The 10,649-nt window shown below is 33.3% G+C and overlaps 1 pseudogene; it reads left to right on the forward strand.

Moving 5' to 3' along the window:
• The first annotated feature begins 4,254 nt into the window (after window positions 1-4,254).
• Window positions 4,255-6,065, forward strand: LOC101963794 (tropomyosin-like; annotated as a pseudogene).
• Window positions 6,066-10,649: the final 4,584 nt, after the last annotated feature.

The raw sequence follows: 10,649 nt of genomic DNA on the forward strand, positions 1-10,649 counted from the left end.
GCCAGGGACTGTCACCCGCCCATAGAGACTGAAGCTCTGTGAGAGAACAGCAGCTTCCTGGCCTGCATCCTAGGAACTTAATAGATGAAAGCCACAACTCATCATGCAAGCAAGCCAGTCACAGCAGCTAGAAAATAAGTGGTCAGCTTTGCAACTCAGTTAACCACATATTGGGTTTGAGCCGGTGTTAGACAATCCTATCTTGAGTTTGAGCAGGTGGTTAGGGGGGCAAGAATCTACTCCAAAGTCTTGGGTCACCAAGACCACCATATCCTGGGTTGAGTACATCTTGTGGGGTACAAAGTACAGAAAACAACATATTATAAGAAAACAGCTTTCATTTCAGTTTATAACAGTTTTTTTTTTTAATAGAAGGCAACAAAATAGAGACTTAGGTTTGTCTATGATAGTTCTTGCTTTATAAATTGCCTTATCTAAATTATCATTTCTATAATCTATATCTTTTACTAATTTATAACGTATAGCTTATACTCTTACTGATTTTATTGATTAATTTACACCGCAACAGTTTGCCTCACTTATGTGAGGCACTGGGTTTGATCCTCAGCACCACATAAAAATAATAAAGTTACTGTGTGTTCATCTATAAGTTAAAAAAACAAAAGACTCACTCTTTCATTTCAAGAGTATACTAGTGCTTGCCTAGCATTTTTGGGGCACTGAGTTGAATTATCCACACCAAATATAAATAAATACAATAAAGGTTCATTAACAACTAAAATATATTTTATAAGAGTTTACTGTTTAGAATATTTAAATTTTGTGATTAACATTATTTGAATTTGAATCTCTTTTGAAGCTAATGATAGTATTAGCCATGAAACTGAGCCTATTTTCCATTTTTTAAGCTGTGTGACACTTTCTCAGTTTTTGTCTACAAGAGGTTTTGGAAAGCACAGATTATTCAGCATGAGGAACACACTTCTCACTTGGTGAGTTGTATTACAGGCTGCATTTATTATCTATAGCTCTTGTCAGTGTAGTGGTAAGTATATCTCACAGTTGGATACACAAAATTAAGTCATTTAATGGATTTGTAGTTCAGTTGATTGAGGTCCACAGGTCTCTGTGCACTTCTGGAAGCCATTTTATTTCTTCTGTAATTGTCAGTCACTGTCATTTCCACTTGATTGCTGTTCTGTGACTAGTCAGAATATAGAGAACTTAAAATGGCCTCAGAACAGTGGTAAATGGTGTTTAAAGTACCTTTACACACACACACAGACACACACACACGTGTGAGCGCACACACACACACACACATAAATTCCTTTATATTGTCTTAAATTTTTTTTTTCCTGATAGAACTGGGATGTGCTTGGTAATAGTAAGTACAGAGCTTTGTATTGGGTTTATTAAGCACAGAGTAGAACATCCAAAGATTGAAAAGAAAACAACACATCACAACAAAACAACAAAACAACAACAACAAAAACTCATAGAAGAGACTAATTTTAGTAATATCAAAATTTCAACATAGAAATCAAAAGGTCCCAAATAATGAAAATTTCTTTAAAAAAACCCTTTGGTACTTTTATATATTTGAACTCTCCAAACATAGTTATGGTCCTTTAGAAAAATAAATTCGCACCTACTTTTTTTCTTTGGAAATGTACCTGTATATTTTTTGACATATCATCTCAGGAAAGAAATCAAATCTTAGGAAAGGAAGTTTGGCTCAAAATGATTTAGTGTTAATAGTTCAGCATTGTTAGGAACTTGACAGAATGCAAGGAATGGTTCTTCATTTTTCAGTGCCAGAAACTTTCTGATTCAAAAATCACAAACACAGCAATTTTTTTTCTTTTCTTCTTCTTCTTTTTTTTTTTAAATCTTATTGACTCTGTGAAAACATTAGCAAAATTCAAATAAATAGCACTTTTGCATTCTGGAGAAGCTCGGAAAAGCTGACTGAATTCCATATTGAAACCTCAAACTGGCCACAGAACTAAAGAGCTTTAACAAACACAGTAGAAGATAAGTGGTAAAATTTAATAAACATACATTTTTTAGCAGCTTCTATCGAAATACCAGAGTTAAAAAATAAATAATACATTTGTAGTTTTCACTATTAGATTAAAATATTTATTGATACTTTCTAGGGATCAAAATACAAATTTAAAATATCCTTTTGATTGTTAAGAACATATTGAAGAATAAGATATCAAATATGCTTCTGTTATATATTAATAAGTTCTGGAACAAAAGTTTCATTCTCACTAATAAAGTAACATTAAAAAATATGACTTAAAAGTTACCTAATGCAGTTTTGAGAGACACAGATATACATATGAATGAAACTTTTAGAAAAATAAATGTGGCTTGTTGGGATATGGCTTAGAGTGTAGCTCAGTGGTACAGCACTTGCTTAATAAGGCATTCATGAGTTTCTGGGTTTGATCTCCAGCAGTATAAAACAAACAAAACAAATGAAGAAAAACTTTTTTTTGAGAATTAGAGAACATATGATCATAATTTTGTACTTAGGAAAGTGAGTATAACTAGGGTAAGGTCCTAACTAGACAGACAGTTATATGCAGGTGGAATTAAACATTCAGTTATTTGATTATTATGTTCTTCAAATTTAATAACTCACTTTTGACTTATTAAATATGACCAACTCAATGAATATTCCTCAAAGTTGCCACTATGTGATGCCTTAAAATGTTTATTTAGAGCATTAAGTCAAAATCAAAAAGTCTCTAATTTAGAAATCATACACACTTATTTGAAAAAGTTTTGTTGAAAAAACATACAACTAACGAATATAATAAATACATGAGAAAAATATGAGGCAGTCAAAAGTCAAAGATGCAAGAGCAATATAAAATACATTCCCAGGCAAAAATAAAATGTGGGTGATCTGTATTTGGAAGATCCAAATTACAGAGTGATATTGCATTAGACATAATGGAAAAAGCAAAAGTAATGTTAGGAAATTTGCCTAAATGAGCATTGTCATGGGGCCTTAACTATTCAACAACAGGATCAGGTTTCAATAGAAGACTCCAGATCATAGGAAGACAAAGCCAGACTTGAAGGGAGTTGAACAAATTTAGGTGAGTACTTTAACTCAGAAGGTTAAATCATTAATCCACTTATGGTAGCTAGCCTCTAATGTGAAATTCATATGAATTATAGAATTAAATGGAGATTTAGTGCTTCTCAGGATTTTTAGGAACAATCTTACATATGATGCATGTGTAAACCATTTTGTGAAGATAAGTTGGACAAATATTTGGGAGTTAAATTCTAAGGGAATAGAATCATTAAGTGTGCAACAAAATGGGAATTTTCTACTACCAACATATGGCAGGTTATAGGGCAGGTTTTTAGTAGATGATTGAAATATTTGGTACTGCTTATACACAATTGAAACAACTATTATTTCCAATGGAAAAATTTGAGTATTATTTGATGCAAGTATACTTTAAGCCATGTTAAATCAATTAACAGAACAATATTGTATGTATTTTTAAAATACATTTGAATATATTATTTAATATAGGGTAATTTAAATTAAAAGATGGAATGACTTAGCTATTATAAATCTCTCATTTTGGTAGGCAACTTCCACTAATTTCTAAAGCTCAGATTTCAGATAACCATTTACCTTATACTCTTCTACTTTTTATTTTTACGTTACACATGTCAAAAATAATCACTCAAATAGTTCTCATCATATGATTTTTATTTACAAATCTGAGAATGACAAAGCAGAAACAATATCATTTTAATATTTTAGAATTCAAAAGTGTTACTGTGTCACAGTTAAAATTTATTTCGGTGTCCATAAAGATAATTATGATTTAATCATGCTGAACAAATAGTTGTTTTAAATACAATTTCCACCCGGAAAAGTTTGGAAGTAATCTTTTAAAGCATGTAGGATTGAAGATGTTAAATGCCTTTAACTTCTAAGGATTTTTAGTATGTCTAAAAATCTATATGGATTATACAATTTATAATTTAACAATATAAAAAAATTGGCTGCCAAGCTGAGTGGAGGAGGTAGAACGCAGATATTAAGAAGTGACAAGATAGCAGGGATGACCATGGTAGAGAAGGTGAGGCACAAGATCCAGGTTCTGCAGCAGCAAGCTGAGGATGCTGAGGAGATAGAGAAAGGCTGGCCAGGAAAAGGCTGAGGCTGAGGTAGCCTCCTTGAACTGGAGGAAGAGTAGCTGGACCTTGCCCAAGAGTGCCTAGCTACTGCCCCAAAGTGAGAGAGTTATGAAAGTTATTGAAAATCGGGCCTGAAAGATGAAGTACAGATGGAACCCAGGAAATCCAACTCTAAGAACCTAAGCACATTGCAGATGAAGTGGATAGGAAGTATGAAGAAGGGGCTCGTAAGTTAATGATTATTGAAGAAGATTTTGAATGGCAGAAGAACCAGGTGAGCTTGCAGAGTCTCCTTTCCAACAGGTGGATGAGCTGATCAGAGTGATGTGTCTGAGGGCCACTGAAGAAAAGTATTCTTAAAAACCAAGACTGACATGAGGAAGAAATAAAGGCTCCAAATTCCTTAATAGGACACCCATAGCACAAGAGTTAATAACAAGAATCAACAAATGGGACTTACTTAAACTAAAAAGTTTTTTCTCAGCAAGAGAAACAATAAGAGAGGTAAATAGGGAGCCTACATAATGGGAACAAATTTTTACTCCTCACACTTCAGATAGAGCCCTAATATCCAGAGTATACAAAGAACTCAAAAAATTAGACAATGAGATAACAAATAACCCAATCAACAAATGGGCCAAGGACCTGAACAGACACTTCTCAGAGGAGGATATACAATCAATCAACAAGTACATGAAAAAATGCTCACCATCTCTAGCAGTCAGAGAAATGCAAATCAAAACCACCCTAAGATACCATCTCACTCCAGTAAGATTGGCAGCCACTATGAAGTCAAACAACAACAAGTGCTGGCAAGGATGTGGAGAAAGGGTACACTTGTACATTGCTGGTGGGACTGCAAATTGGTGCGGCCAATTTTGAAAGCAGTATGGAGATTCCTGGCAAAGCTGGGAATGGAACCACCATTTGACCCAGCTATTGCCCTTCTCAGACTATTCCCTGAAGACCTTAAAAGAGTATACTACAGGGATACTGCCACATCGATGTTCATAGCAGCACAATTCACAATAGCTAGACTGTGGAACCAACCCAGATGCCCTTCATTAGATGAATGGATAAAAAAAATGTGGCATTTATACACCATGGAGTATTACGCAGCATTAAAAATGACAAAGTCATGGAATTTGCAGGGAAATGGATGGCACTAGAGCAGATTATGCTTAGTGAAGCTAGCCAATCCCTAAAAAACAAATACCAAATGTCTTCTTTGATATAATGAGAGCAACTATGAACAGAGCAGGGAGGAAGAGCAGGAAGAAAAGATTAACATTAAACAGATACATGAGATGGGAGGGAAAGGGAGAGAAAAGGGAAATTGCATGGAAATGAAGGGAGACCCTCATTGCTATACAAAATTACATATAAGAGGTTGTGAGAGGAATGGGAAAATAAACAAGGAGAGAAATGAATTACAGTAGATGGGGTAGAGAGAGAAGATGGGAGGGAAGGGGAGGGGGGATAGTAGGGGATAGGAAAGGTAGCAGAATACAATAGTTACTAATAGGGCATTGTGTAAAATTGTGGATGTGTAACCGACGTGATTCTGCAATCTGCATTTGGGGTAAAAATTGGGAGTTCATAACCCACTTCAATCTAATGTATGAAATATGATATGTCAAGAGCTTTGTAATGTTGTGAACAACCAATAAAAAAAAATTAAGTAGGTGAGCCAGGTGGCAAATTAATACAAAATATTGGTTTTTTTGAAAAAAAAAATAAAGATTCTTACTGATAAGCTCAAGGAGGCAGGGAACACTGCTGAGTTCCCTGAGAGTTCTGTTGCCCAAGTAGAAAAGACAATTGATGATTTGAAAGATAAACTGAAATTCACAAAAGATTAGCATGTTTTTACAGAAATGATGCTGATCCAGACTTTGCTTGAGCTCAGTAAAATGTAGACCTCCCCAGGTCTGGCCTGAGGCTGCTTCTCCTTCACATACTCTGCCTGTGGGGCCAGCCAGCCCAAAGCTGACCTTGAAATTGAGGGCTGATCTTCAACTGGAAGGCTGCTTTCTCCTTGCCATCCCCTGTACTCCCACATCCTTGTCTTTTTCTCCAAACTGACTTTACCTCTTCCCATAAATGCCAGCTGGGCTACAGGCTGAGCACCTTTGGAAGTAACATTTAAGGGAATGTGAGCACAACATGAAGTGTCTTTAAATCAAATTCTGATGTATATATTTTGTAATTACTTTATGTTCTTAGAGTAACCATTTGTAAACAATCCAAATAATTCCACAGCTCTAAGGAGCAATCTAATTCCGTTCTCACTTTTAGAAGGTAACTTCCCAGTCTAATTCATATTGCCTTCTCCACAGAGAAGGAAAACAGGAATAGGACTACCCTACTGAGAGACAAACAAAGCAAAGAGAAATATTCCACTATCTAATTCCTCTGTACAAAGTACCAGCCAAACCAGAAAGGTGATTCCAAGAGGAGTTTGCCAAAAAATAAAACCATGCTATTCTGCTATTCAAGATTTTTTTTTTAATATCTTTAGATAACTTTATTCTTTTTATTCTTTTTCATTGTGACCAAATTAAGATGATCATACTTCTGTTACATTTTTGTTTTTGTGGTGCTGGGGATTAAATCCAGGACCTTTTTCAGACTGGGCAAGTGCTCTCCTTGTGATATCTGTGCACAGGGCACCTGGGCATTCAGCAGGAACCAGTGTTTATTTTTGTGCCAGCATAGGCTCTGTGGAGTTTCATCCTGAAAGCTGAGCACTTAACTCTCATAAGCTCTTTGTCTCCCATAAAAGATAATAAACACACAGTTTGATTGGATATTCTTCTACTATAGAGTTGCAAAAGCCGTCACCCATAACTGAGTTACAACACAGTCAGGAGAGATTTACCATTGTGTTGGTATGCATGCTGAGTGTGACGCGCAGTTGCCTTTTCTTTGTTCTAGGAGAGCCTCTGACATTCTAACACTGAGCCATAGCCTCAATCTGAGACCAAATTTTTCTCCCTTCTCTATCCACTTCCCCACTGCTCACAGAATAGATTGTGGACCCCTTAACCTTGAGGTGACCTCTCCTGCCTTCTTGCAAAAAAGATGTTTTTGCCACTGACTTAGCAATAAAACTGGTGTTTAGCCACTGCAGGCCTGGGGAGTCTACTGATGTCATTCATCATCACATCAGGTTTCTCTGAAACTGCTATCTCTAGAAGTGCCATCTCATTGTGCTTTGGATCAGTCAGTGCTAGAGAAAGCTTAGGTATAAAACTCTTTAAATTTTATGTTGTTTGGAAACTTTGCTTCTTTGGGACTCAGGTACCTGGCTACCCTGTCTGTCTTTGAGAGTCCTACAGTCTGGGCTGGCAGTGTGCTGATCTTTCAAAGTTTCTTTCCCAACCCCAGTCTCCACTTTTAGGTGAGCTTTCTGTGAAGTCTATTAAGTCTACATCCTGCAATTTATTGGCTTAAAATATACTTTCCTTTTTTGTGGTTTCTTTGGGGCCGATTGGGAGAATAAAAAAACAATAGTGCAACTATTTTGAAACTGAATATTGACAAGTATCTTTTTGAAATAAAAACCATTCCCCCAAAAAAAGAAAAGAAAAAAAAAATTCTGTAGAATAAAAGATAATCATGTAAATGGAAAGAGCTGCTTTTTAGGTTGTAGCAATGTATAATAATTTATAAAACATACACAATTTTACTTTTTTCCTCTCTCCCTCCAAGTTGATGTATGTTTTCTAATTAGTTGATTTTTAAAATAATGAGAGAAATTTAAGAATAATTTTTTACATTATTCTTTTTAATTCTTGCTATTATAAAATATGAGACAATTAAAAGAATGTAACAATTTGCCATTAAAACTAAAATGAAACAAAAAAATTGTTATGAAGAAAATATTTATAATAAATGATTATATTATGTACAAAAATAAGTGTATTGTTTAAAGTTTCCTTTTTTATATTTAAAATGTGATGACTAAATAGCATCTATAATAAGAGGAAATCTCTGTGCATGGTCAAAGTTTCATATTATCTTTCTCATATATAATTAATGTACACAAATTGATGAATTTAGACCCATGCAAATACCTAGACACTTTCACCAAAATTCAGACAGTAAACCTATCCAGCACTTTCAATAGTTGCCTTGTGTAATTTTGTTTTTTTTTTTCATATATCATAAGAATTCTTAACATTGTATTTATTCTTTATCCAATTTAAATTCCAAAGATCTCCTTTGTAATGTAGTGGCTGTTCTTAGCAAAAAGGCATTTTTTTAAAATTGGATTAAATACTTCAAAGAGACTCTCAAGACCAAAGTATTATTAAACGTCAATATTTTTTTTTAAGTTTCTCTTTCTTAACTTTTGACCAATCCATATTTTATGGATAAGAAGCCAATGAACTATGAATCCAAAAAAAGGAAATTAAGCTATATGTGTTGGTGTCTATTTGTATAATTATTTCAGAAGAGAATAATCCACTACTGTAAGCAGTTTAAGTTAGTAAAACCAGATTTTCCACCATATTAATTCCAGTATGGTTACACATACTTTCAAAACCTTTTACATCTAAAGAACTTTTTATGTCATAAAGATACTGGAATTAAAAATTTTGATGCTGCCTGGTTATTTATTCATTAATTCTATATATAGGGGTAGAAATTTGTAATGTTTAAATATGTCAGCATTGATTTGCTTGTAATGGCCCTTGATTTTGTTATTTAGCTAAAAAACCCAAAAGTACATTAATTTCTTTTGAGCTTATGCACACTTTGTTTCTCATACTTGTAGTTGGAATATCAAAATCCATGGTTATTAAAATTTTATGGTTGTTAAAATTCACATTTAATATTTATAATTTACCTCTCATTCCAAATGGATTTTCAATTTCCAAAATTATTTTATGTCTAGAGATATCTGTTCTCTTCTCTGTGAAAGATAGGATATTGGAATAAGATTTAGGAGATCTGAACTAGAGCCTTAATATTTCAATTATTTTTGAAATATTTCAGATTTTCACCAATGAATAAATCTTATAAATCAAGATCCTTTCTAACACTGAGTCTAGGGTATATCCAGGAATATTCTCAAGAGGTATTTTGTTGTTTGTTTGTGGTCCCCTATCACATATATTTTGATGCTGTTTGGTAATTTTAGTCGATTGACCATGAAATAAATTATTTATTAATATATATTTATGGAATTTAATTAACCTATGTTATGTTGATTCTGTGTATAACATGTAATAAAGTAAGTTAAATTCATACATATTTTTTTCAATTGAAATTGATTGAAAAGATTATAAAACACATTAGTTCTGTCTTTTCCCTCCATCTTTTTTGTTACCAATATTAATTTTACATATATTCCAATAATTTCTAAATTTATGTAACAACTGCTTCACTTTTTTACTCCAAACTCAAATATCTCCACTTGGAAATACATTTTTATTAACTCATATTAATTGTACATATTAAAAAGGTCACTGTGATATTTGTACATGCTTTCAATGTACATTGATTGTATCCCGAGTCCTTCATCAACCATACAATCACTGCTTCATCCTTCTCTATTCTTCATTCAGAGCAACAATTTTTAGTTTCCACATATGAGAAAGAGCATGTGGTACTTGCCTCACTGTATGCAGCTGATTTCATTTAACATAGTGTTCTCTGATTCCATCCATTTTGCAGCAAATGACAGGATTTTGTTGTTCTTTATGGCTAGTGCTCCATTTTTGTATATATTAAGAACTCAAGGATTTAATAATAAATATAATTGAAAGCCTTGGAAATCAATTGAATCTAAACTGCATTTTTGCTTTTCTTATTAAACATACTTCATCTTGAAGCCTTCCCACATTCAGCATCCTTATTCTTTGTTTTTCTAGCAAAACAAACTGGTTAATTGCCTTTTAACTTCTTAATCATACATATAATATAAACACTTCTAGAAATATCAGGGTCCTTGTTTAATATAAATAATCACATCATGCAATCTTGTTCGATACTACCCAGGCTATGCAGCTCCTGATTGGAATATTACGATATCCTCAGACCTGATTTTCTTTAACACCTCTGCTTCACTAGAATTTATTCTCAACACTGCAGACACAGTGTTCCTTTTGAAACCAAAATAAATTATTTTGTGACTCTTCATCTCATTCAGATTAAAAACTCATTTATTAATAGTGATTAAAAAGACCCATCATGATTTTCATTTTGGGAGTCTTGCATATGAAATATTTTCACATTAATTTTTACCTTTTATATTACTAATATACCTGGATTTTATTTTTATACATATATATTCATTATATATATTTATATATGTACATATATATATTATCCGTGTTATATTTTATTCATTTATTTGTCTCTTTTTGTTATTACAAGTTTAAGATGACTTCAGCTATGAAACACATAAGACCTGTTAACAGGTGCATTTTTCTTTGTTCATTGTTGCCAGATTTTTCTATACACCTTCGTATATATTATAGAATACATTCATT

This window comes from Ictidomys tridecemlineatus, chromosome 1 (assembly GCF_052094955.1).
Source record: "Ictidomys tridecemlineatus isolate mIctTri1 chromosome 1, mIctTri1.hap1, whole genome shotgun sequence".
Lineage (NCBI taxonomy): Eukaryota > Metazoa > Chordata > Mammalia > Rodentia > Sciuridae > Ictidomys > Ictidomys tridecemlineatus.